This window comes from Mustelus asterias, chromosome 9 (genome assembly GCF_964213995.1).
Source record: "Mustelus asterias chromosome 9, sMusAst1.hap1.1, whole genome shotgun sequence".
Taxonomy (NCBI): Eukaryota; Metazoa; Chordata; class Chondrichthyes; order Carcharhiniformes; family Triakidae; genus Mustelus; species Mustelus asterias.
In genome coordinates this window covers 44091760-44119109 of record NC_135809.1, presented here as the reverse complement: position 1 = coordinate 44119109, position 27350 = coordinate 44091760, and the positions used below count along the sequence as shown (strand labels likewise).

General features: G+C 42.4%; 2 long non-coding RNA genes across 2 annotated transcripts in view; one reads left to right on the top strand and one right to left on the bottom strand.

The window, feature by feature from the left end:
- Positions 1 to 4553, top strand: part of LOC144498654 (uncharacterized) — a 75697-nt gene extending 71144 nt beyond the window's left edge. The window contains exon 2 of the long non-coding RNA XR_013498740.1: positions 2117 to 4553. This is a non-coding gene — a long non-coding RNA (uncharacterized LOC144498654). The remainder of the gene's footprint in view (positions 1 to 2116) is intronic.
- Positions 1 to 27350, bottom strand: part of LOC144498655 (uncharacterized) — an 82111-nt gene that overhangs the window by 16699 nt on the left and 38062 nt on the right. The window lies entirely within an intron of this gene.

Below are 27350 nucleotides of genomic sequence, written 5' to 3'. Positions count from 1 at the left end.
AGGGATAAATTAATCCAGGGATTTGTAATGGTGCAATTGATGATGCAATTATATACTCATTTCTTTATTATACATTCATGGGATGTCAGTATTACTGGCAATGCCAGCATTCATTGCCCAAGCCTAATTATCCTTGAGAAGGTGGTTTTGAACCATGTTCTTGAACGACTGTAATCCAAGTGAGGAAGGTATTTGCAGTGCTATTGGGAAGGGAGTTCCAGGAATTTGACTCAATGGGCCTGATTTTACCAAAACGGGCGCGAAATCGCGGTAAAGTTGGGCGTTGGGCCTTTAACGCGATTTGCACCTGAATCCAAGCAGATCGCGCCTTTACCGACACTCGACGATTTAAATGCATTTGCATGCATTTAAATCGACTTAATGAACCGCGCGCCCAACTCTACTGCCAAATCCAACTTTACCGTCTTTTGGCCCGATCCGCGTCCGCGCCGTAACCGACCTGCAAAATAAAAGTCTGAAGTCGCCGCTGCAGCCTCCGAAGAGCGGGGTCAGAGACTGCAACGGCTCTCTGACCCAGGTCATCCTCTGGTCGGGGCGTGAGGGGGGTGGGAGGAGGTGTGACGTCTCATCCCCTGGGGGGGTAGAAGGGGAGGAGGTGTGACGTCTCATCCTCTTGGGGGGGGGGGGTGGGGGTGTGTGATGTATCATCCCGGGGGGGGGGGGGAGTGTAGGAGACGGGGTGTGATGTCTCATCCTCTGGTCGGGGAGGGGGGGGGGGGGGCGTCGGCTGCCTGTCTGTGGCCGATCCCTCCTCCCGGAGTGGACGTGCAGCCATGCCATCCCACAAAACCTTCAGGATGAAGCAATTCCTCGCTAAGATGATGAAGCAGAAGCAGCCGATTCCACAGTGGATCTGCATGAAAACTGGCAACAAGATCAATACAAGTCCAAGAGGAGACCCTGGAGAAGGAGCAAGCTGGGCCTGTAAAGGGATAGACCATCACTGGTACACTACCAGCCACAACCATCTCTCCCGCTCTCTTGCCCCTGCAGGGAAGAGTAATCGGTGGCTGGTAGTGTACCAGTGATGGTGTATCCCTTTACAGGCCCAGCTTGGTCCTTCTCCAATGTCTCCTCTTGGACTTGTACTGATCTTGTAGTCGGTTTTCATGCGGATCCACTGTGGAATCGGCCGGTTCTGCTTCATCCTCTTAGCGAGGAATCGCTTCATCCTGAAGGTTTTGTGGGATGGCATGGCCACACGTCCACTCTGGCAGGAGGCATCGGCCGCAGACTGGCAGTGGAACCCCCCCCCCCCCACCCAGGGGATGATATGTCACACCCCCTCTCCTCCCCGCCCCCAGGGGATGATCGGTCACACCCCCTCCCCACCAGGGATGATCGGTCACACCCACCCCCAGAGGATGATCGTCAGAGAGCCGCTCTCTCCGCTTTCTGCTTTTTTTTTCACGCCCGGGCGCGCTCTGTCAGATTTTTTTCGAACTGCGCACGCGCAGTTCAGAGCTCTGATCGGTCCGCCAGCGCTAAGCCCGGCCACGGCGCAGATCGGGCCGGAGCCGGCAAAATGCGTATGGGCATGCTGGAAAGAGGATTCCAGGCACGGATCTATTTGACGCCCAGATTCGGCACTTAGGCTCAAAATGGTAAAATTCCCCCCAATGACTATGATGGAACAGCAGTATATTTTCAAGTCAGCATGGTTTGTGACATAGACGTGGTGCTCTTTCCATGCACTATGTGCCCTTGTACTTCTAGGTTGTAGAGGTCAAGGGTTTGGGAGGTGCTAGCAAAGAAGTCTTGGCATGTTGCCGCCAAGTGGATGTTTAAGATATGGATGGGGTGCCAGTTGGCATCCCAAGTTTTAAGTTGGCAGGCAATAGCCTGTTAGATGTTGGAGATTTCCTTTCTTTCTAACATCTATTTTACACTAGCAAAGTCTAACATTTTCCAGTCTCACTTTTTGTGGAATATACGTTGTTTCCCTGTGATCAACGGGCAGTTTATTCTCTGTGTGCCTCCATATAGAAATTCCCCTAAAATATTTGAAAAGTCAAAACCCATAGCTATTGTTTCTAAAGTGTTTCTGTAGCTCAAGTACTTTTGATCACCCTTTTTTATTTTCTTAATTTTCCAGGCCAAGGGATGCCATTTCCCATTTTCACCCCCAAAAATATAACGAAACCAGCTGTATTTGAATATTCATCCAGAAGATTGGCATGGAAAACGTCACCAAAAATGGCTATGTTTCAGGTCTTTCAAAACTCCAGTCTGGAAAATTGAGAAAAAAGTTCTATGTATTCAATTTTTTTAATGATTGAACCTTCTGGTATGTATGTCACCTGTGTACACACTCTGTTGTATCTTTGAACACAATATCCCCATTCTGTGTATCAGAATCATTCTGGCTATCGCCATTTGGCCCTTCATTTACAATATTCTGTTCCTCAACTGTCATGAGTATATGAAAAACAGGGTACCTCATTGCCTTCTATTAACTGCACAGATTCTGAAATCAATCCCAATCAACCATGATAAATGGACCTTAATAGTTTGACTACCATGTTGGACAATGACTGTCTTACCATTACACCTTAGCAGGACCATTCCATTCTTTATGACCCTCTCTTTTATAGTAAACTGAATCCCCAGGATAAATGTATCTTGGACGCTCTTATACAATGCCCATTTCTCCATGATTTATCTACAATCAGTCTTTCATCTTTACCATGTATTACTGTAGATATATAATTCTGGTTGGCATCTCTATAAAGTAGGAATATTTTCATTCTACATATTTCTCCCACATCTTTAAATCAATGGGTATTACTTCATTAAAATCTCAACCTAATGGGAGACTTACAATGAGATATGGTGGCATTCTCCGATACTTTTTACATCACATTTGTACTAATCTCTTAGATGAGCCTTGTATACTCATCATGAATGACACCTGCGTCCTTTGGTAGAATTTTTAATCTGTTAAAAGAAGGGTGAGCAAATTGTTTGTGTAACTTAAAGACAATTTGCTTTTTGCTGATTTTTGTCATCTGATGCCATAATACTTCTCAAACATTCTGATTAGAAATGTCAAATTTTGTTAGGTAATGCCCTATTGCAGATCCACTAACTTTCAAAAGACAATTGTTTTATCATATTCCATGTCCAGTTTCTTTTGTGCCTAAGACTTGCTCAGCAGCAAGGGTATCTGCTACAAACTATATTAGTACTAATGAAGTGGTTAATTCCAGCTATTATACCTGGAATCACCACTATTTTTAGTGACCCCAATGTGTTGTCAATCCCAAGACTAAATCGAATAGAACTTTCATATCCACTAACCTTACATTGATCCTTATTACTGAACAAATCAAAATAACATTTTATTTGTTTCACACACTGTCAAAGTGAAACAACTATCTAATATGGCACAATTAAATGAACCTGCAACTAATACACTCATTACTGGTCTAAAGCTTCTTGTGACTAATACAATTCCCTCATACTGATCATTATCATCATCTTGAACTTCTGAATTCTCGGTATCATGCGTCAGTTTGAAAACCCTGCTGTTCCTCATTGTAAAATGGTATTTTGAGTCACGTTTGAAGCACCTGTTAACTTTACTGCAGACATTCAAAAAGTTCATTTGTCTAGTATTGCAACTGAAATCCTGTTTTCTGTTGTGACATCCTGATCTATCAAAAGTGCTTTTGTCCTCATTTCTTCTGTCTGTAACTCTTCCATTGTATTGATGCCTGTGCCTAGACCCCGAATAATCTTGAAAGATCATAATCATTGAGTCCTCCACTCTTTGTGACGTCACTGAATGTCCCATTTACATCACCACTTCCCCAGGAATTTTTTTAAAGCAGTATTTGATTCAAAAGGGTGGCTTTTTCCGTGAACCGAATGCCAGTTAAGACCAGGAGCCTATCCATATGTTACACCTTCGCACAATCCAGCAGTTTAAATGCAAGCACTGACTAAAGATTCTCCAACTTTAAGTTCTTGGAATTTTTAATACACAGCCATTAAAGTCAATAATATATTCCTCAATGGAATGATGGTCCATCTTTTAAAGTCTATTGAAGTTTGACCATGCTTCGTACACATCAACTAGATCATCTTTCTTGTTGATTTTATTCATGAAACTTAATTGAAGATCTAAACCTTCATCAGTATCCAACTGAGACATCCATCTCACAATATGACTTTTGGTTTTACTTTTGTTAGGAAGCAAGGACATACTTGTTTTTTCTTCAGTAAGGATGTAACCCATGTCCACATTTCCATCTAATTTTTCCATTCAGATTTGAAGAACATCAGTAGGTAATCATACCCTGACAAATTACAATTGCTTTCACCATTCTTCACAAAGCAACTCAGATTACAATCTTCTGTTGGATAAACGTTTTTTTAGTTTTCATTTTTCCCCTTTGGGCAACCATTCTCTGGTACCATGTTAATTCATCCAGCAGTCAGTTAGTGAAGTAAGAAACTCACCTGACTCACCTGATGAAGGAGCAGTGCTCCAAAAGCTCATAATTCCAAATAAACCTGTTGGACTTTAACCTGGTATTGTGAGACTTCTTACTGACTTCAAAATAGTGCCAAGGAATCATTTACATCTGCCTGAGAGGGCAACAGGACCTCAGTTTACCATCTCACCCAAATGGCGCATTCAACAGAGGGGGTACTCCCACTATACTTCACGAAAGCAACAGACTTTGTGCTTGAATTCTAGGGTGGGACTTGAACCCACAACCTTCTGATTCAGAGGCGAGAGTACTACCCACTGAGCCACATCTGACTGCTATGTCTTCAATCAATCAACACCTTCTGCTTAATTTATTCAATTAACACATTATTAAACATATTTAAGACTGGAATAGAAAGATTGTTGGTCTCAGGAAATCAAGTAATATGGGGAGCAGACAGGCAAGTGAAACTGAAGCCAAAGGTCAGCCATGATTATACTGAATGGTGGAACAGGCTTGACGGGCTGCATGGTCTGCTCCTGCTCCTATCTCTTGTGTTCTTGTGCCAATCAAACAAGCTGCTTTATCCTAGAGCATTGTCAGAAAGTGAGAAACTACTCAAATAGATAAAGACATCTGACTGTAAACCTAGTGAGGTGCAGGCATTTTTCAAGAGAGAAGGAAGTAGGAAGATAAATCAAGTCACATTGCTCTTGTGGCCTCCAAACAACTGTTTTGAGCAGCACCTGTGGAAGCTTAAGAAGATCGATGTACAAGAAGCAAAAAAAATCATAAAATGAAAATGAAATTTAGAAAAGGTTTATTATTAGGATTATCAGAGATGCATATATCAATTTTTTGCACTTTACCAGCTACTATTAGACAGAAGACCACAGAACTGTAGAGATAACCATTAAGGTTTAACAAAAATAGTCTTTTAAAAACAAAATTATGTTCACCGAACATTGTTTATGTGGTCACAAACCACAAGAGCTTAATATCAGGTTTTGATCATGTGGCAGGCCATACACCTTGTTAAGTGGGGATTAGGATCACTGATGTGGGAAATGGGAAAAACCACATCCGTGCAATATGGATATTCTTTGGAGATTTGGGTTAAGAGTAGAGAGGAAGCACTATTTTGTGTTTGGCTGTAATATACCTGCCCATGGGTTACTTGACACTAACCCTAGATACTGGAAATGGGGAACTTTTATTTTCTGGTGACAAGATTCTCCATTGGGATGTGTACAAAAACATACACTGGTAATTTTTTTTTAAAGCTATAAAGGGTGGAAGGGTGTAAAGAAAATGTATGACTGGCAAGCTAGAAACTTCCTACGTCAATGCACATTGAGGATTATACAGATAAACAAGAATAAAGAATTGAGTCAAAATTATTAAGCATCAGTTAGCATTTACCAAAAATGAATAAACACTATTATGGGGGGGTTTCATTTCCTTGGTAAAATGTAATTTACATTACAGATGAGGAAGAATATTCAGCCCGCCAAAATGACCCATTTGTCCACTGCTGGATATAGTTGTTTGTTAAATAATTCTAGGATTTTCTTTCGCCACTGCCCAAAACTCTATTCCAATTGTTGATCACACTTTGCAGAAAAAATACCTCAGTTCTAAAGTCATCATTATAAGTTTAAATTGTATCCCTTCGCCCTGCTCCCAGTTTAATTAAACAATAGCATTCTGAATTAATCCTTTCCATATCATTTACTCTCCTATATAAAATTACCTATTAAGACACCTCCTTTCCAAGCTGAAAAGATAAAGTACTCAAAGCAGGGAACTAAAAATACCCGATTATAATGTCTGCAGGAAAGTTAGGTAATTTGGTACAGGGATAGGAGCAACCTTAGTGATTAATAATAAAAAGATCTAACAAAAGGTAAGAAAGCAGCGGAGACTTTAAGAGTAGAATTAAGAACAAAACTTACTTTTATATAGCACCTTTAACATAATAAAACAGTCCAAGATGCTTCAAAGGAGCTTTATAAAGCAAAATTTGACACTGAGGCATTCAAGGAGATTTTTGGGTAGAAGAATAAAAGGGTCAAAGAGGGAGGTTTTACAGAATGCCTTCAAGGAAGAAAGAATTCAGAAGATAGAGAAGTTTAAAAAGGGAATTCCACAGATTTTGGGCCATTGCAGCCGAAGATACAGTCACCAATGGTGGAACAATTAAAATCGATAATGTTCAAGAGGTCAGAATTAAAGAAGTGCAGATCTCAGGATGGGTTGTGGGCCTGAAGAAGATTACAAAGATAGAGAAATGGGAATTTAAAAATCAAAGCATGGTTTAACTGGGAGCCAATATAAGTCAACAAGCAGAGGGCTGATGGGTGAATTGAACTTAGTTCAAGTTACAACATCTCTGCTTCTGCTTGTAGCTACTCTCACCAGCAGATTTATATTACATGTCAGGCTCGTCTGTCTTTCGCCATCCTCACTAATTCAATGTAATTTGTTTTTGTGACATCTGTCAACCAGCTACGCCTAGGCTGACCCTCTTTCTGTTGCCCAATTAGGAGACAGGTAACAGAATTACGGATGACTGCAAGTTTACAGAACAACAACTTAGATTTATATAACACCACTAATGTAATTAAATCTCCCAAGGCACTTCACAAGTACATTATAAAACAAGTCTGACACTTAGCCCTATAAAGAGATAATAGGTCTGGTTCAAGGGCAGGACTTTGGATTTTCAGCCATTTCTTGGATTTATGCAACAATGGAGATGTTCACCATTGTGCAAAAACCTGGGCCGACATAGGAGTTGTCTCCTGGCCTCCTGATAGCAGCAATGGAGTAGCAGACTTGAATGTTTTCAGGATATTCTTCTAGAACTATTTGTTCTATAACAGTGGTTCTCAACCTGTGGTCATGGGGAAAAATATAATTACGTGTACCTCATAAAGACGAACACTTTTTGAAGATATAAAGTTATATGAAAGTGAGGTTTCATCTGCAGTAATTTGCGTTCATTACAAATAAGACCTTCGACTACAGACTTAAGAAATACGATAAGCATTATGGAAGATGCCAGAATGAGTTTAGCCTTGACCAGTGCTACAGTGCCATCGTGTCCAGATCTCATGATGTTGCTTGTCCATACATCTCACCTGGTTCTGCAGGAGGAGCAACACAGCTCTGCTTCTGTATTCTCATGATGTGGAGATGCTGGCGTTAGACTGGGGTAAACACAGTAAGAAGTCTCACAACACCAGGTTAAAGTTCAACAGGTTTATTTGGTAGCAAAAGCCACTAGCTTTCGGAGCGCTACTCCTTCATCAGGTAAGTGGGAATTCTGTTCACAAACAGGGCATATAAAGACACAAACTCAATTTACAAAATAATGGTTGGAATGCGAGTCTTTACAGGTAATCAAGTCTTAAAGGTACAGACAATGTGAGTGGAGAGAGGGTTAAGCACAGGTTAAAGAGATGTGTATTGTCTCCAGCCAGGACAGTTAGTGAGATTTTGCAAGCCCAGACAATTTGTGGGGGTTACAGATAGTGTGACATGAACCCAAGATCCCGGTTGAGGCCGTCCTCATGTGTGCGGAACTTGGCTACCAGTCTCTGCTCAGGGACTCTGCGTTGTCGTGTGTAGTGAAGGGCGCCTTGGAGAACGCTCACCAGGCAAGAGTGTTCTCTTCCTGTTGGGGAACACTTCAGCGGTCACGGGCATTATGCCTCTGATCTTCGGGTAAGCGTTCTCCAAGGCGGCCTTCACGACACACGACAGCGCAGAGTCGCTGAGCAGAGGCTGATAGGCAAGTTCCGCACACATGAGGACGGCCTCAACCGGGATCTTGGGTTCATGTCACACTATCTGTAACCCCCATGAGTTGTCTGGGCTTGCAAAATCTCACTAACTGTCCTGGCTGGAGACAATACACATCTCTTTAACCTGTGCTTAACCCTCTCTCCACTCACATTATCTGTACCTTTAAGACTTGATTACCTGTAAAGACTCGCATTCCAACCATTATTTTGTAAATTGAGTTTGTGTCTTTATATGCCCTGTTTGTGAACAGAACTCCCACTTACCTGATGAAGGAGCAGCGCTCCGAAAGCTAGTGGCTTTTGCTACCAAATAAACCTGTTGGACTTTAACCTGGTATTGTGAGACTTCTTACTCTGCATTCTCACACATGGAGGTGGTTCCAATGACTGCAGCACTGAGCCGGCTTTAGTGCCACTGTTGGCAGTCTCTCGGAGTCTAAGGGACATGGGCAAACTGAAACCACACTACCTGATTCAAAAAGAATGAATGATAAATGAATAGGAGGTGTGCAGAGCCTTACTGCAACAGTGGACAACCAGTTGTGATTTGAGTTGTGCTGCTGGTGGGATCTTGCACAATGCAGAGGATGTAACTACAAAGAGATTTGACCTGACCAAAGAAGTTGTTCCTGAAATTGACAATATGGTTGGAGAATAGAAGGGAGAGCTGTAAAGCTCTCTTGATAATAAAGAAATGAGCATGGTTGAAGATGGATCAGTGGCCATTAAGTCCCAGAGGCAGACAGATTTCCCATCTATTACCTCCAACGAGCACATACAAGGTAAGCAATGAGTGAACACAGCACTGTTATCACTCATCCGGTCAAAATGTGGAGGTTGCAAACAGGCATGAGGTGCCTACAGTAATGGAGATCTTCAAGGGGAACAGAAATGTCGGGTTAAATGACAGATTGTTTCCCAACTTTCAGCTGAAGGAAGTCACTTCAAATAAATACACAAACGAAGCTAATGACGAACCACCCAACATGGACCCATTGCTCAATTTCTTAGCGGCGCGGATTGACTGGAAAAATCTGTTTGAAAGACTAAAGAGAATGAGCTGAAAGCAGGCCCAGAACTGGCCACAGCAACCACAAATCCCAAGAGCTTTAGCCAACAAATTCCAACTCCAACAGAAATGAAATCTGGTCAACTGACTCGTAATGTTTCAGAGTTTGCAGATGGTGATGAAAGGACCCAACAGAGTTCAGTATCAGTCTGCGCAAAATTGTCAATCCGGTCAAACAGCAATTCCCAATCTGTACTTAAGCAATGATTTCATTGTAGAATCAGTGACAGTTTTTCATGTGCAGGACAAAGTAGAAGCAATGATCAAGAAAATAGAGATGTGGGCCAAACAATCTGAGCAGTCAAATTACCATTCGTTTGCAACCTCCCCCAATACCTCTGTCAGATATTTTGGCCACAGCAGAAATGCAGCTTCCAAACAGTGTGAAACATGACATCAGAGAGCACCTGCAAAGTTTGAAAACATAGCCGCACAATATTTCCCTGTTCCCAACACAAAGTTCTTACTGTATATGAAATCCCTTTGTGAGCCTTGATGATGACATCCTTACAAATCTGACATTGAAAGAGCAAGACAGCCTTGTGGAACTGTCGTGTGACAGTTGAATTTTTCTCAGAACTACCTGACTGATGTTTGGCTTAAGGTTGCTTCAGAATACCCAGAAGCATCTGACAAGGCAGTAAAGTTTTTGATGCCTTTTCCTACAACCTATCTTTATGAAAATGGATTTTCAGGGCTTGTCACATTGAAGACTAAATATCAAAATGACTTAATATTGAACCAGATCTCTGATTGAGACTGTCATACCTGGAACCTGACATGTAATGTTTGACGTCTGCAAAACAACGTCAGCTTTCTCATTAGGGAAGCAGTATCTGTTTCCACTGGTAGGCCTACTTCAGGTAAATGTACTGTGGCGCAATGTATTTGTGAGTGTGCGTCATAAACTATTAGAAATAGCAGCATTTTTAATACACACTGTGTGGTAAACCACTGTTAAGCTTATTGCCTGTGTGTGTGTGGGTGTGTGTGTGACATGCCTGGGCATGCCCCTGCCGGCCCTGCCTGAGACTCCTCCCCCGTGGTCCAGGTATAAAGGTGACTGCTCCCAACCTCCCTGCCTCAGTCGCTGGACCAGTTCATCAGCATGGGTGTGCTCCAAGTCTTTTGCGAATAAAAGCCTATTTGTTCTTGCATACAAACTAGTCTTTGCTTGATTGATAGTGCATCAATTTTATTCGCAAAAAGTTTTGGGATGGAGCAGATACTAAAACCCGATAGATTAGAATTGGATTCTCAAGCCGTAGGAGCCTCTAACAGCTTCGATCACTGGCTGCGATGTTCCAAAACTTTCCTCTCCGCCTCCGTCGTCCGGACCGAAACCGACAAGCTACATGTGCTCCACGCCTGGGTAAGCGATCAAGTATTCTCGATGATTAGAGACGCTGAAACTTATGAGGATGCGATCGAACTTTTAAAAGGCCAGTACAACAAGCAGACTAATGTAATCTACGCCAGACATCTTCTGGCTACTCGCAGACAACAGCCAGGAGAATCGGGTAACCAATTCCTGCATGCGTTGCGAGCACTTGGCAGGGCCTGCAACTGCAAGGCCATAACAGCCGCCCAAAACACTGAGGACTTAATCAGAGATGCCTATGTCATGGGTATCAGGTCAAACTATATCCGACAACGACTGCTGGAACAGGGTGGGCTTGATCTACAAAAGACTGTAGCGCTTGCCGGCTTGTTAGAGGTGGCCTTCCGTAATCTTGAGGCCTACACCCCCGACCACGGGGGCGCACCGTGGACGCCGCAGTCGCCGCCACCTCTGTACTCGGGAGGGCCGCAGGCCTACGTCACACCACGTCCCACCAGTGACCCGTCCGCTGCGACAGTCTCTGGAGGCCCGAAGTGCTACTTCTGCGGCCTGGGGAAGCACCCCCGACAACGCTGCCCGGCGAAGGATGCAATCTGCTCTGGGTGTGGAAAGAAGGGCCATTACGCGAAGGTATGCAGGGTGAAGTCAACCTCCAAGCCCAGTAGCGCTGTGTGCGACCCGCCATCTTGGACGCCTTCAGCCATGTGTGAGCCGTGCAGGCCGCCATCTTGGACGCCTTCAACCGCGTCGCAAAATCCAACGGTGGCTTCGGTTATGTTGGACCAATCCAGGCCTCACCAACTCACCAGGTCCATGATGGACATCGAGGTAAACAGTCGCACTACAAACTGTTTATTTGACTGTGGGAGTACGGAGAGCTTTATTCACCCTAACACAGTGAGTCACTATGCCCTTTCAATACTGCCAGTGAAGCAAACGATCTCCATGGCTTCAAAGTCCCACTCGGTGGAGGTCCTTGGGTACTGCGTGGCAACCCTGACTGTACAGGACACAGTGTACAAAAACTTCAGGCTCCTCGTGCTGCCACAACTCTGCGCTGCCGTACTCCTGGGGCTAGATTTCCTGTGTCACCTTAAGAGTGTCACCATGGAGTATAATGGGTCTTTTCCCCCGCTCTCTGTTTGCAATCACCAGTTCTTCGATCGCCCACCGCGCACCACCTGCAGCCTCTCGACCCTTAAAGTCGCCCCTCCCTCAGTGTTTGAAAATCTCACCCCCGACTGCAAGCCCATCGCACCAAGAGCAGACGGTACAGTGCTGGAGACAGGACTTTTATCAGGTCCGAAGTACAACTGCTCCTAGGGGAGGGGATCATCGAGGCCAGTACCAGCCCCTGGAGAGCCCAAGTAGTAATTGTTAAGACTGGGGAGAAACATCGCATGGTCATTGACTACAGTCAGACCATTAACCGCTACACGCAGCTGGACGCGTACCCCCTCCCCCGCATATCTGACATGGTTAATCAGATTGCGCAATATCGGGTGTTCTCCACCATCGACTTAAAATCTGCATACCACCAGCTCCCTATCCGCCTAGAAGACCGCCAATATACTGCCTTCGAGCTGGATGGCCGCCTCTATCACTTCCTTAGGGTCCCCTTTGGCGTCACCAATGGGGTCTCGGTTTTCCAGTGTGAGATGGACCGAATGGTAGACCAGAACGGGCTGCGGGCCACCTTCCCGTACCTGGATAACGTCACCATCTGCGGCCATGATCAGCAGGACCACAACGCCAACCTCCACAAATTCCTCCACACCACCACACTCCTAAATCTGACCTATAATAAGGAGAAGTGTGTATTCCGCACACGCCGCCTCGCCATCCTTGGTTGTGATGTGGAAAATGGGGTCACCAGTCCTGATCCCGACCGCATGCGTCCTCTCCTGGAACTTCCCCAACCCCCAATATGCCTATGTGGCGTACCACGACGGGCGGGAGGACACGGTCTCCATTCGAGACCTGGGTGCCCCAGGGACCACGACGACCCACAACCCCACACCCCCAACCCCCATATACAGCACGCCTGAGCCCCAGGAGCCGCCACCAAGCACCCGACAATCGGAAGGGACTACAGACGACTCGAGTGACTACGGCCTGGCGCCTGAACCAACACCACGGCCAACGGAACCGACACCACAACCGGCACTACGGCGGTTGCAGCGGCAGATCAAGCCCCCAGAGAGACTGAATTTGTAAATTTGTAATTCTGTAAATATCATTCCACCCACCTCATCCCCGCCGGACTCTTTTTTAAAAGCAGGGGGTGAATGTGGTAAACCACTGTTAAGCTTATTGCCTGTGTGTGTGTGTGTGTGACATGCCTGGGCATGCCCCTGCCGGCCCTTCCCGAGACTCCTCCCCCCTGGTCCAGGTGTAAAGGTGACTGCTCCCAACCCCCCTGCCTCAGTTGCTGGACCAGTTCATCAGCATGGGTGTGCTCCAAGTCTTTTGCGAATAAAAGCCTATTTGTTCTTGCATACAAACTAGTCTTTGCTTGATTGATAGTGCATCACATTGATATACAAGTTTGATTCCCATCAGCCATAGGCTATGTAAAAAAAATGTTTAAAATGGCTTGCATACCTTGTGGCCTTTTGATGACGATCTAGTGATCAACATAAAGGAAAGGGGAACCACTGTTCTAGAACCAACAAAGGAGCAGGTCTTTTTCCTTAGATTTAGCAATTATTTGGCAATCATAATCATAATAGTGACTGAATTCAACATAACGATTGTAAAGGAAAAACATAACAGCTATGAGAATTCTAGATTTAGGGAAGGTTTACTTCAATGTGATGTAACAGAGACTATCCACATGTCACAGAAAATCAGTGGGAGTGTTTCAAAAGGATATAATCTGATTCAGGAACAGTTTGTACCCTAAGGGGCTAGAGTTCTACTTGTCCAAAATAAAACAACTGTGGCCAACGAAAGAGATAAGGGACTTAATCTAAAAGAAAATGAACATTAACAGGCAAAAAATAGCACAGATCATGGTTATTGGGAGAACTACAAAGAACAGCAAAGGATGGCAAAACAATTGGTAAGATCTACAAAAAGGGAGTATGAGAAGAAACTTACAAGAAATATCAAAATCAACACAAATAATTTGACAATTATAACAAGAGGTTGGTCAGGAATAATGAAAACTGATAGTGGGATACTCTAAATGGAAATATGGAAATGGCAAACATGTTCAGTAATTACTTTGCAGGAGTATTTACAGTAGAGCAAGAGGTTGCTTAGCTAACAAAGGCAACTAATGTTAAATCAGGAACTCACCAAAATTAATGTAAGTAATGAAGAAAGTAATGGCATGAAAGAATGACAAATACCTACAAACAGATGATTTATATTCTAGAGTTTTAAAATGAAGTAGGTGAGAATATTGCAGATGCACTAACTATAATCTTCCAAAATTCTCTCGATTCAGGAGCCATTCCTTTTGTTTGGAAAATGCACATAACTCCACTATTTAAGAAAGGGAGAAAGTGAAACTAGGGAATTATAGACCCAGTTAACCTAATATTTGTTGTCAGAAAGTTACTAGAGTTACTAGAGTTAAGTATATGACATCTGAACACCTTAAAAATTTTCAGCTGATCAGAGAAAGCCAGCATTGTAAAGGGTAGGTCACGCCTGATGAACCTGATTGAATTTTTTGAAGAGGTGATTAGAGTAGTGAACAGGAGAATGTCATTGGATGTTATTTGTATATATTCCCAGAAGGCATGTGCCAAGGTCTCTCAAAGGAGATTGTTAACTAAAGTTGAATGGCATGGAATTGAAAGCAAATTATTGACCTCTTTGGGAAATTGATTGAGTTGCAGGAGTCACAGAGTAGGGCTTATGGGCAAATACACTAATTGGCAGGGTGTGACTAGCAGTGTCCTGCAAAGACCTATCGTGGGGTCTGAACTATTCATTATGCTGACTCATAATTTAGCTGATAGGATAGAAAGCCACATATCTAAGTTTGCCAGTGAAACAAAGATGGGCAATGTTGTAAGAGGTGTAGATAGGAGCATAAATTAGAGTTATTAATAAATTTTGTGATTGGACAAGATTGCAGCAAATTTATTTTAATGTAGGCAAATACAAAGTCATCAACTTTGGACCTAGAATGAATAAAATGCAATAATTCTATATGGGGTAAAAAAAACTGGAAACAGTGAAGATCCAAAGATTCTTGGTGATCAAAGTACATTGGTTATTAAAATGTCATGAATAGACATAGAAAATAATTAAGGGTAGAAGAAGTTTGGAATTCTCCTACAAATGGCAGGATCGTTTGTTAATTTTAAATCTAAGATTGCTAATGTTTTGTGAACCAAAGCTTTAAAAGATAAGTTATATGGCACAAAGGTAGATAACAGTGATGTTGAAGTACAAGTCAACATTTGAAGCCTCAAAAAATCCTTCCAAAAATGGGGGATGACTTTTGTGCCAAGTATAAAAGTTAACCACTGGCATAGGTGTGGGTGGTCACCATTTGAAATGTCATCAGCATCCGCCAAAAACAAAGGATGTGTCTTAAACTCCCGTGCATCTTTGCAGCACAGCCATATTGCTTGTTAGATACCTGGTGCCAAATTATAAGGTACCAGTAAGTAACACATGCAATTACTTATGGAATCAAAAATTGAGGCTGACTACTAATGAAAGTACATGTCATGACTAAAAACTGGGGGGGGGGGGGGGGGGGGGCGCCAATCTATGGTGTATGGTCAGAGTATATTCAAAACTATAAGTTCTAAGGGCAGGAAAAATGGAGTCGTCTGAACACTGGGTCAGCTTTTATGATGCAGTTTACAATATATGGAGTTAGGTTACAGATTAGCCATGATCTGATTTAATGGCAAACAGGCTCAATTAACTGGCCTACTCCTGTTCCTACATATTTCCTTATAACTCAACTTATAAATCAGCCTCAGAGCTCATGTTTCCAGCACTTGAATGTCTCCTTTTCTAAACATTCCACTGTTCATTATTTGGTGCTCTATTTCAATTTGAAATATTAAATGTTGCATCTCCTAAGACTCCAATGATGTGGAGATGCTGGCGTTGGACTGAGGTGGGCACAGTAAGAAGTCTCACAACACCAGGTTAAAGTCCAACAGGTTTATTTGGTATCACGAGCTTTCGGAGCAATGCTCCTTCATCAGGTGAATGAACACTGTATATTGTCCACTCACCTGATGAGGGAACAGCGCTCTGAAAGCTCATGATACCAAATAAACCTGTTGGACTCTAGCCTGGTGTTGTGAGACTTCTTATTGTATCAAGACTCCAATGGGTAGGGTTTTAAAGATGGTGAGATGAGAGTCAGTGCACAATGCGCTACCGCTGACCCTCAGAAGCCCAAGACCATTTAATGCTCACTTAAGCATTGATTGACAGTGGGCGGGGACTTCTGTCTGCCCTTGGAAGGAAGTCCCACTTGTGAGAGCTGTCAACTAATCAGATTGGCTGACAACCCTCTAAGCCATCCAGACACAGCATTGTAGTGGCCAGAAGAGGTACTGCAGTGCTCAGTCTGCAAGTAAGTCCTGGGACCTCAAGATTCGGAGATCCTTAGGTGGGAGGAAAGGGGATCGGGGGGGAAGGGGCGATCATGGCATCAAGCAGTAGGCCAGGGGGTGGATGGAGGGCTAGAGCTCCAAGGTCTTGAAGGGAAGGGCACCCCAAATCTGAAGGGGCCTTCAGATTGAAGCGCCACCTCCTTTCCTGACAGAGATGGAGAAAAGTTCATTTCTCTATTTCCCACCTTGTTCGCACTCGCTCCCACAACCTAAAAATTGAGGCTGAGTGGGGAAAGGCCTTTAAGTGACTATTAAGTGGCCTCAGACCTCACAACCCATCTTTGGAGGGGGGGGGGGGGGCTGCTGAGGGCCCTATGTCTCTTTCAACTTCCTCATTAATTATTGCAATCCATTTGTGGATTACAATGTATGTATCCCATATTTACTATCTTCATACAATACTTTAAGAGAAGTCTTGAGGACTTGATGGGCATGGAAGGTGCATGCATAACGTGACCAAACAGATTATCAGTCCTGTAAATCCTTCCAATACGCCTGATGGCAGGTGGTAAAGAGCAAGAGAGGTTCTTGGTCAGCCATGCTGCAGAAGGTATTTGCAAACCACTGCAGAATTTTGTCAAGCATTATCACAGACTAATCAAATGGAAATCCATGGTCACAAATGCCCTCTTAGGGCAGAGTACCCAAAGGAGGAGGATGTAATTCTTTAAACTTGTATTAAATTTCTGTAACTTGTTTGGCCCTATTATATTTTTATTAACTTGTTCCGTAATTTAATATCTGCAAATTTGATCAAGTTACACTGAATTTCCAAATCTAAGGGCAGGATTTTAGATATTTGCACAAGTTTTCATGCCTGCCTGTCTCCATACTTGTCCCCATTTGCAGGTGAAAATTCTGCTGCAAGTCACTGATGCAAATTAGAAACAATGGTATTCAAATACTAAGCCCTAGTCACGCAATACTCTCCCAACCCATTCAGACATTTTCTTCAAATGTACCATTGTAGTGACATAAGTTTTCTTGAACCTGACTCAAATATGTCACTTGCAAGTTGTGACTTATACATTGAGATGCAGTGCACCTCATCAGTAAGATAAAATGCAAGTCAGTCCTGTGGGTAAATCACTCAACATCTGACTTGTAATTGAACTGTCAGTACAGCTGTCTTAGGCAACCACAAGAACACTGAGAAACTGACAACCACTATGAAGCCACAATAAGTGACATAACATTAAAAAGACTATGCAAAGTGCAAAGATCCTCCTGGGCAATTTATGTACTAAATTATTTCAAAAATGTCGAATTAGTTTGATTTAAGCAAAGTTGTGACTTTAAATAGCTGTAACCAGCTGCAATGACCTGGAAGTCACATTTTCCATGGTTCAGCATGTCATGTGTCATATGATTTACAGTTAATGGCCATCAAGAACCAAGTCATAATTTTCCAAAGAGATGAAGATCCTTCTGTCCAAAGTACCCCCCAATGTATTTTACAACACAGCTTTGTATTTTTATACAAGGCAATGCAATATCTGAACTGTGATTTTTTTTGCATTTGTAGATGGGATATTAATCTATATATATTTTTTCTACAAGATGCAAAATCACAGTTCAACTTTGCATCTATAGGTGAGTTCCTCTTCTTCAGCAGTCCCTCAGGGTCAAGGGTGACTTGCTTCCACTCCAGGGAGGTGGGTTATGCGGTGGCTGAATAATCCAATCCTGGAGCTCCAGACTCTACAAGTTTTGTAGGTGGTGTTTGATAAGGTGGGCGGGTAGGACACCCTGGATTCTGTGCTCTCTTTCCGCTGTTCACGCTTCGCCTCTGCATGCTCCACCCGGTGATGCTCAAGGTGATTGGTGCCTTTGCAGATGTTTCTTCTCCAGTTTGTGCAATTAAAAGGCAAGTGATTTTGCCGTGTCAATGGGGATGTTTGTATTTATTTAGGGAGGTTTTCAGAATGTCCTTATAGTGTTTTCTCTGACCTCCTGGTGATCGCTTGCCATTGTGGAGCTTGGGATAGAGCGCTTGTTTCGTGTGTCATCTGTCGGGCATGAGGACAATGTGGCCCATCTATCGCAGCTGATGGAGCCTGACCAGTGCCTCGATACTGGGGATATTGAGCTGGGAGAGGAGCTCACATTGGTATACTTATCCTGTGAGTGGATTATCCTGCAGAGGCAACATTGGTGATATCTCTCCAGGGCTTTGAGGTGTCTGCTGTACATTGTCCATGTTTCTGATGCATATAGGAGGACGGGGACCACGACTGCTGTGTAGGCCATGAGCTTGGTTCTGGATTTGAGGTCTTGGGCTTTGAATACTCTGTTCCTCAGGTGAGCGAAGATTGCACTGGCACATTGGAGCCGATGCTGGATTTCATCTTCAATATCTGCTCGCATCAAGTGGAGGCTCCCGAGATATGGAAAATGATCCACATTGTCCAGGAGCTCACTGTGGATCTTGATGATTGGGGGACAGTTTTGTGTGGCAGGAGTGGGCTGGTAGAGAACCTTTGTTTTCCGGATGTTTAGTCTGAGGCCCATTCTCTCATATGCCTCAGTGAATGTGTCAACAATGGTTTTGTAGCTTGGCCTCTGAGTGTGCGCACTCACAGGCGTCATCTGCATACTGCAGCTCAATGACAAAGGTTGGAGTGGTCTTGGTTGTGGCCTGCAGGCGTCAGAGGTTGAAAAGTTGCCCGGTTGTCCAGTAAGTTAGCTCCATTCCAGCGGGGACCTTCAGGGTGATGGGGTGGAGTGTTGCTGCGAGGATGATGATGAAGAGCGTTGGTGCGATGACACAGCACTGTTTGACTCAAGTTTGCACACATATTGGGTCTACGGTGGTTCTGCTGGTGAGGATCACAGCTTGCATTTCGTCATGGAGCAGGTGGAGAATGGTGACGGATTTCTGTGGGCAGTCAAATTTGAGGAGGATGTTCCACAATCTCTCACAATTGACAGAGTAGAAGGCCTTTGTGAGATCGAAGAAGGCTATGTGCAGAGGTTGTTGATGCTTCCTGCACTTTTGATTATGATGATGCACTTTTCAAATTTTTATATTACAATATGCTTTTTGAATTTATAATATCACAGATTACAACCCCATTGACTGGATGCATGACACATAAGTCAAATATAGATACCCACATGGAATACTCAGACCCTCTTCCTTTCAAGTTCAGTAATCCTTTTGTAGTGGGAAATGACATCAGGATAATGAGAATTGGGAGGCTAGGTAATTGTGCAGGGCTCCACAGAAGTGGGTGGATATATTGTTTACTACAACAGGCACGATAAACCTTGGAGATGTCTATCATTAGTCATGGATTATCAGAGAACTAAATGTTCATCAGTTCAAAGTCAATAAATCAGTGCAGTGTTACAGTTCACTATGTTTATCAATATGGGTATTTATCAGTAATAGTAGTACCTGCCCTGACAACATGTTAGATTTCAATGACAAATGATGTGTTCTCTAGATGTCTCTAGGCAGCCATCATGAATACCCCTATGGGACCTATTAATAGACTTTAATGCTTTAATAGGGGGCAACAGTTCAAACTTGGCTAAGATCATTGGAGCATATGGCTTTGGACAAATTACACTGGTGAGTGGTCTGTCGACATGTGTGTGGCTCATGGGCTCAAGAAATGGGACACCTTATTCCAAAAAAAACATTCAGTGACACAATGATAGAATGATGCAACTACCAAAAATGGAGTAATCTACTTTATTACGAACATTCAGTGTGTAGTTGATGATGTTTGGGTCTTGCTAAAATGGATCACTATCTCCTACATAACTCTGAAACTGAGGAAAAATTCTGAGCTCTCCAGAGGCTCAATCATGAAACAGTTTGATGTCAGATCACCATTTGTAATATACAGTTCCAAACTTAAACTATCCAAGCGTGTGTCAGGTGCTGCTAGAACCCACAGTGACACAGAGACAAGTTGGGATCATTTAAGAGTTCAGCTCAACAGTATAACACAAAATGTCCTAGGAAGGTAATATTTGTATTTCTTCAAAGTTCCATGTTCAAGTCCCATATCAGGTTTTGAAAACAAAAATCAAGGTAAGCATTCTAGTGCAGTACAGAAGGAGTGCTACATTGTCAAGAGCTGTCATCTTTCAGGGGAAACATTAAATCAAGGTGCTGTCTACCCTCTCAGATGGGCGTAAAAGATCCCATGGCACTATTTTGAAAAGGAGCAGGGTAGTTATCCCCAGTGTCCTATGCATTATTTATCCCTCAATCATGATCAGAAACACGGTGACACAGTTGTTAGTACTGTTGCCTAACGATCAATTTCAGCCATACTCCATACTGTCTGTATGGAGTTTGCACTTTCTCCCCATGTCTGCGTGGGTTTCCTCCGGGTGCTCCAGTTTCCTCCCACAGTCCAAAAGACATATTGGTTAGGTGCATTGGCCATGCTAAATTCTCCCTCAGTGTACCTGAACAGGCACCGGAATGTGGCGACAAGGGGATTTTCACAGTAACTTCATTGCACTGTTAATGTAAGTCTGCTTGTGACTAATAAATAAACTTTAACTTTAAAAAAAGAATTATCAGCTCATTATCATATTGCTGTTTGTGGGAGCTTGCTGTTTGCAATTAGTTGTCACATTTCCTATATTACAATAGTGATTACATTTCAGAAGTACTTCAATGTAAAACATTTTGAGACGTGGATGTGAAAAGCAGAATTTATAAAATGAAAGTCTTTCCTTTTTCATACCAGGCAGCATCTGTGCTGTACCCTTTATTTGGCCTCAACATCCTTCCTACAGCATGAAACCCAAAAATGGACAAGTATTGTAAACCCTCGTATTACTCATGTTTTATATAGATGCATTTATAAATAATTTATGCATTTCAGTTATGATCCTAATGTTTATTATACAAGCTTAAAACACAAGTATTTTCTGGAGCTAGTGTTCAAAAAATGATCAATAAGATTTGTCCCTGTTTATTTTGTAGTGAATGTATTTAAATAGTTGTGTTCAGGTGTGTTAGAGGCACAACATCTTCATGAAAAAGGGTTCATAAATACATGGCACTATCTCATTATCTCTCTGTATAATGAAAAATGCCATCTTCTCTGTTCTTTAATATAGAAAGATTTGGGTTGCCAACATTTCCTTATGATGGCATTGCTCCTCTAAAATGGCAAATATAATTATGTTTTTCAGTTTCACAGAAATTATTTCTGTTGCAAAAACAAAATCCTACTGAAACACTATAAATTGTCACCGAGACATCCATGTGACTGTCAGATGGTGCAACCCTTCTGCCCCATTCGTGCTGACTGCCAGTTGCTGATGCCAAGCAATATTTTCATTTGGCTGCAGCTTTCTCATGGGAGCAACTGCAATGCAAGAAAAGAGTGTATCCATGAAAGGTTTATTCCTTTTGAAGAAAAATCTGCTGGGGAGTCACTAAAAGTGTTTTAAAAATTATAAATGCGCAAATAATTTGTTGGCCTAATGCCAAGGACTTGGCTCTGTGACCTTCTGCAAAGCATGTTCAGATTATTAATTGTTCGAGACTATGGAACTAACGCACCTGCCAACGCATTTGTGCTGCTGAAAAAGAACAGTTGATGGCCTCCACCCAAGGTCAGCTCCTCGAGTACAGGATCTGGGTTGTATCCAGCACTGTAAGCTGCTTGTTTGTGCCCTGCTGCTGTCTCTGTTAGCATTACCTGGCAGCCTCAGCAGAGCCACAAAATGGCTGTGCAGACAAAACAGCCATTTTGTGAAAACTCTTGCTAAGAGTGTCTTGGTTGCAGATTGGAACCTGGAAAGGCATACGTATTTAAAGAAGGAGACAACATCATCTCCACCAACTGCCCTTCACTTTTGAATATAGCAAAATATTAAGTGAAGAGACAAAAATATCAAAATACATATTAAATTGACAGACCTAATGACCATCATATTAGCAACAAGCTCAGCACTAGGCTTGCCCCAGAAGTAGCATAGTAATAGTGACATTATGCAAGGTACAATATCACTTGATACATACAAATAAGGAAAGGGAACTCAAGTTTCTTTTGTGTCTGCTTAATGCATGCAGGAAGCTTACACAACATTGATCAGATGCAAGTCAAAAGCAGATGAACGTAAGTAGTAAGCAACAATTGTTAAAGCTTTTGTTTAGTGATGCAGTGTTTATTAAGGTGCAGAAAAATTAACCTACGTTACCTAAAAGTCAGTAGGGTTAGGTGTGTGATGCTATGTCTCAGTCACTCATGAAGAATTCCACAGCCATATGGCTACTGAAATGTTGAGAATTTTACCCCAGAGCCTATATTTTCAGAGCTATTGGTAACAGGAGCATGTGTCAGGAACTCAGGAATACACCTGACAATTTCCTATCTATTATGAGTGGTGCAATTATGAGTGGTGCATTTTCACCCTTACTGTTCTTGACACAGAGCTCTCACCAGATGACTCCTGGTGACAGCTCTGTGTCAGGAGCAGTAAAGATGAAAATGTACCCTTGCTAAGGCCTAGTATTACAGAGATTAACAAGAGGAAGGGATTTTTGGCCAAAAAAACAGGTATATGTAAAATTTTTCTGGTCAATGGTAACCCCCAGATGTTGATAGTGGGGATTCAGTGATGGTAATGCCATTGAATGTTAAGGGGCAATGACTAGATCCTCTCTTGTTGGAGATGATCGTTGCCTGGCACGTGTGTGGCATGAATGTTACTTGCCACTTATCAGCTCAAGCCTGTCTATTGTCCAGGTCTTGCTGCAGTTGGTTATGGACTGCTTCAGTATCTGAGGAGTCGCGAGTGATACTGAACATTGTGCAGTCATCAGCGAACATTCCCACTTCTGACCTTATGATGGAAGGAAGGTCATTGATGAAGCAACTGAAGATGGTTGGGCCTAGGCCCTACAGAACTCCTGCAGTGATGTCCTGGAGCTGAGCTGATTGACCTCCAAACACACAACCATCTTCCTTTGTGCCAGGTAGAACTCCAACCAGTGGAGGGTTTCCCCCTGATTCCCACTGACTCCAGTTTTGCTGGAGCACCTTGATGATTAATTAACAAAGCAAATCAACAAATTGATTGCCTCATCCAATGTGCCTGGTTAGCAGAATCAGGTTTAGACAATTCTGATTAGAAATGCAAGCATTAAAAACCGAAGAATTATGTTGAAAGTTGAAGTTAGGACATAATCTGTCCCTCTGCATTTGAGATAGAGGAGGCTCCAAGACCAACATGCTCCCTGATGAAAGTCTGGAACCAAGTTGACCCTCTTTGGCAGACTTATTATGCAATAAGTGGGTCAGGCGTGTCTGCAGGACTCCTGGGAATTGTTGATAATATGTGAGGCAGCCAGCCTGGCTCTCAAATGGAAGCTGAAGTGTCGACATGTCACTGAAGCTGGGATTCTTCCCATTTGGCTTCGAGTAACCCTTCAGGTCAAAGCTCTTATAGATAAAATGCACAAATAGGGAGATGTTTGTAAGTGATCTGCTGAAGTAAGCTGCACATTTTGGCAGTTTAAATTTCATTAAGTCCATGCAGGGTCGCTAAGCATTAGCTATGCACCAAAGTACCCTCAATGTTTTTGCACTAAAGTACATGGCTAATTTGTTTAAGCATATAGGCTCTTTAAACAGTTCTGCAGCACTGAACGCAGGCGACAATTTAAAAGAGCTGACTTGTGCACGGCCTGTCTGATTAACAGGCTCATAACTTAAAACATTGGTCTGCACACTTTGGGAAGTGGGATTTGTCCCAGTGAAAGGCATACACACTTCATATTGGATAAACTTAAACCTTACAAATATGTGAATAATTGGAGAATATTAAACATAATGCAATTCCCCAAAAATCAGATAGTTAACTGATCCAAAAATAAACACCGGGATAAACTAATCGATCCGCTTCTAAACTATTTCTTTCTTATTATTTATTGTTCTATTGCTTTAATATGCTTTGGTGAGTTTGAGGTTTCAAATTTTTCTAAAGTCTTTAAATTCCAAAGGTGAATGTAACTTATTCAATTTGTGGGTCTGGATGCATGATGCATTTCAATTCAAAAATTGTTCTTTTTATATACTGTAGCTATGTAGTCAAAAATATGTTAATTGTAACAGTTTGAAGGGAAATGGTGGCATAGTGATAATGTCACTGGACTAGTAATCCAGCCAGGCTAATGCTCTGGATATAAGAGCTCAAATCCCACCACGACAGCTGGTGGAATTTAAATTCAATTAATAAAATCTGGAATTGAAAGCTAGTCTCAGTAATGGTGATCATGAAATTATCATTAATTGCTGTAAAAAGCCATCTGGTTCATTAATGTGCTTGAGGGAAGGCAATCTGCCATCCTTGCATGGTCTGACCTACACGTGACTCCAGTCCCACAGTAATGTGGTTAATTCTTAACTGCCCCCTGAAATGGCCTAGAAAGCCACTCAGTTCAAGGGCAATTAGGGATGGGCAACAAATGTTGGCCTTGTCAGTGTGACGCCAACATCCCATGAAATAATTTTAAAAAGTTATCAGTGCACTGGAATCTAAAAATACTACTAACCTTTTCACCTTCAGTTGTTGAAATTTTCCTAATCAAATTTTCTATGTTTGTTTGATGATGACACTTTACTTAAATATTAAGAATACACTTTGCCATAAATACATAGCAACTACTACTTTTTTGCAGACAGAAAGTAACATATCCAGCATTGCTGCATTTTTGTTTGCTTCTTCAGTTGTCATGTTGTCACAAATTAATTCCATTACAGTCGTCACTACTTTCACAGAACAAGTAAAATAATTCATGAAATATCACCCTTTGAAATATGTGCCCAAAACATTGCTTCTTTTCATTCCAATACAGTGCATGAGCCAAAGTTAAGTGGCAAAAGCTGTAAAGCTGATGATGCTTTGGTATGTCATTTACAGGTGACAATTTTATGTCACAATGTAAAGAAAAATTAGTTGCCTTTGTGAAATGAGATTCAATTTTTCAGCATTTCTACTGTTCCTGAGCTGTACCTTACTGTCAAAATATATATTGCATTTGCAAAATATTTAGAACAAAAAATAACTAAAGAATGGTCACAATGATTGGATATTATTCCAATATAAATGATTTGGAAGAAGGTGTAACTGGTGTTATCAGCAAGTTTGCAGATGACACGAAGATGGCTGGACTTGCGGATAGCGATGAACATTGTCGGACAATACAGCAGGGTATAGATAGGCTGGAAAATTGGGCGGAGAAATGGCAGATGGAATTTAATCCGGATAAATGCAAAGTGATGCATTTTGGAAGAACTAATGTAGGGGGGAGTTATACAATAAATGGCAGAGTCATCAAGAGTATAGAAACACAGAGGGACCTAGGTGTGCAAGTCCACAAATACTTGAAGGTGGCAGCACAGGTGGAGAAGGTGGTGAAGAAGGCATATGGTATGCTTGCCTTTATAGGACGGGGTATAGAGTATAAAAGCTGGAGTCTGATGTTGCAGCTGTATAGAACGCTGGTTAGGCCACATTTGGAGTACTGCGTCCAGTTCTGGTCGCCGCACTACCAGAAGGACGTGGAGGCTTTAGAGAGAGTGCAGAGAAGGTTTACCAGGATGTTGCCTGGTATGGAGGGTCTTAGCTATGAGGAGAGATTGGGTAAACAGGGCTTGTTCTCCCTGGAAAGATGGAGAATGAGGGGAGACCTAATAGAGGTGTAGAAAATTATGAAGGGTATAGATAGGGTGAACAGTGGGAAGCTTTTTCCCAGGTCGGAGGTGACGATCACGAGGGGTCACGGACTCAAGGTGAGAGGGCAAGGTATAACTCAGATATCAGAGGGACATTTTTTTACACAGAGAGTGGTGGGGGCCTGGAATGCGCGGCCAAGTAGGGTGGTGGAGGCAGACACGCTGGCATCATTAAGACTTACCTGGATAGTCACATGAGCAGTCTGGGAATGGAGGGATACAAACGAATGGTCCAGTTGGACCAAGGAGCGGCACAGGCTTGGAGGGCCGAAGGGCCTGTTTCCTGTGCTGTACTGTTCTTTGTTCTTAAGACATTCAGCAGGTAAGAATAGCCAACACACATTTCAAAAGGGAAAGTCATGCTTGAAAAAGCTATGAATTATTTGAAGAAATAACAGAAAGAGTAGACAAATGTAATGTATTTATGTAATAACTTGGATTTTCAAAAGGCCTTTGATAAGGTACCACTTAATAGACTCATGACTATGGTCCAGACAAGCAGCAGAATGGATAGCTAGTTGGCTGCAAAACAGAAAAAGTAGTTACTAATACTGACAGAAAATGGTATTCTACAAGCATTAGTGCTGGGACCACTTATGTTCAGAATTTACATAAATGATTTGGAATCAATTTCAAAATTTGCAGATGACACCAAATAATTGGAAAGACTGCAACAAAATACAGGATTAATAAACTTGTAGAATCTGTATGTAAAGTATAATGCATTTTAATATCCATGAGCAGTAGGGGATGTATTTTGGTTGGAGAATAAGGAGGCCACATATTCGCTGGAAAATAATTATCTAAATGGTATACAGGAGCAAAGTAATCTAGAGGTACACATTCACAAATCCTTAAAAAAAGCAACACAAGTTAACACAACCGTAAAACATGCAAACAAGGCACTGGGGTTAATTTCTAGAGGAATAGAATTTTGAAGCAGGTAAGTTATGATAAACTTGTACAGAACCTTGGTTAGACCACACAAAGTACTTTGTATCGTCTGGTCTCTATGTTACAGAAAGGATCTAAAGAAACGGGGAAAGTGCAAAAAAGATTTATATGTATGACATTGAAATTGAGAAACTATCAAGAAAGACTGAGCTCTCTTCTCTAGAAAGAGAATGCTGAAGGGATCTTTAAAATTATGAAAGGGTTATGAGTGTATAGCATGTTTATTGATGTGGTCACTCCACAGCTTGAGAGTATGCAGGGAGAGTGGGAATGTGTAACCACCCGGCAGTCAAGAAGAAACAGGCAGTTACTGCAGGAGTCCCATGATTACATCTCATTCTCCAACCAGCGTTCAGATGCAAGTGATAGTTTAGCTGAGGAGTGCAACCAAAAC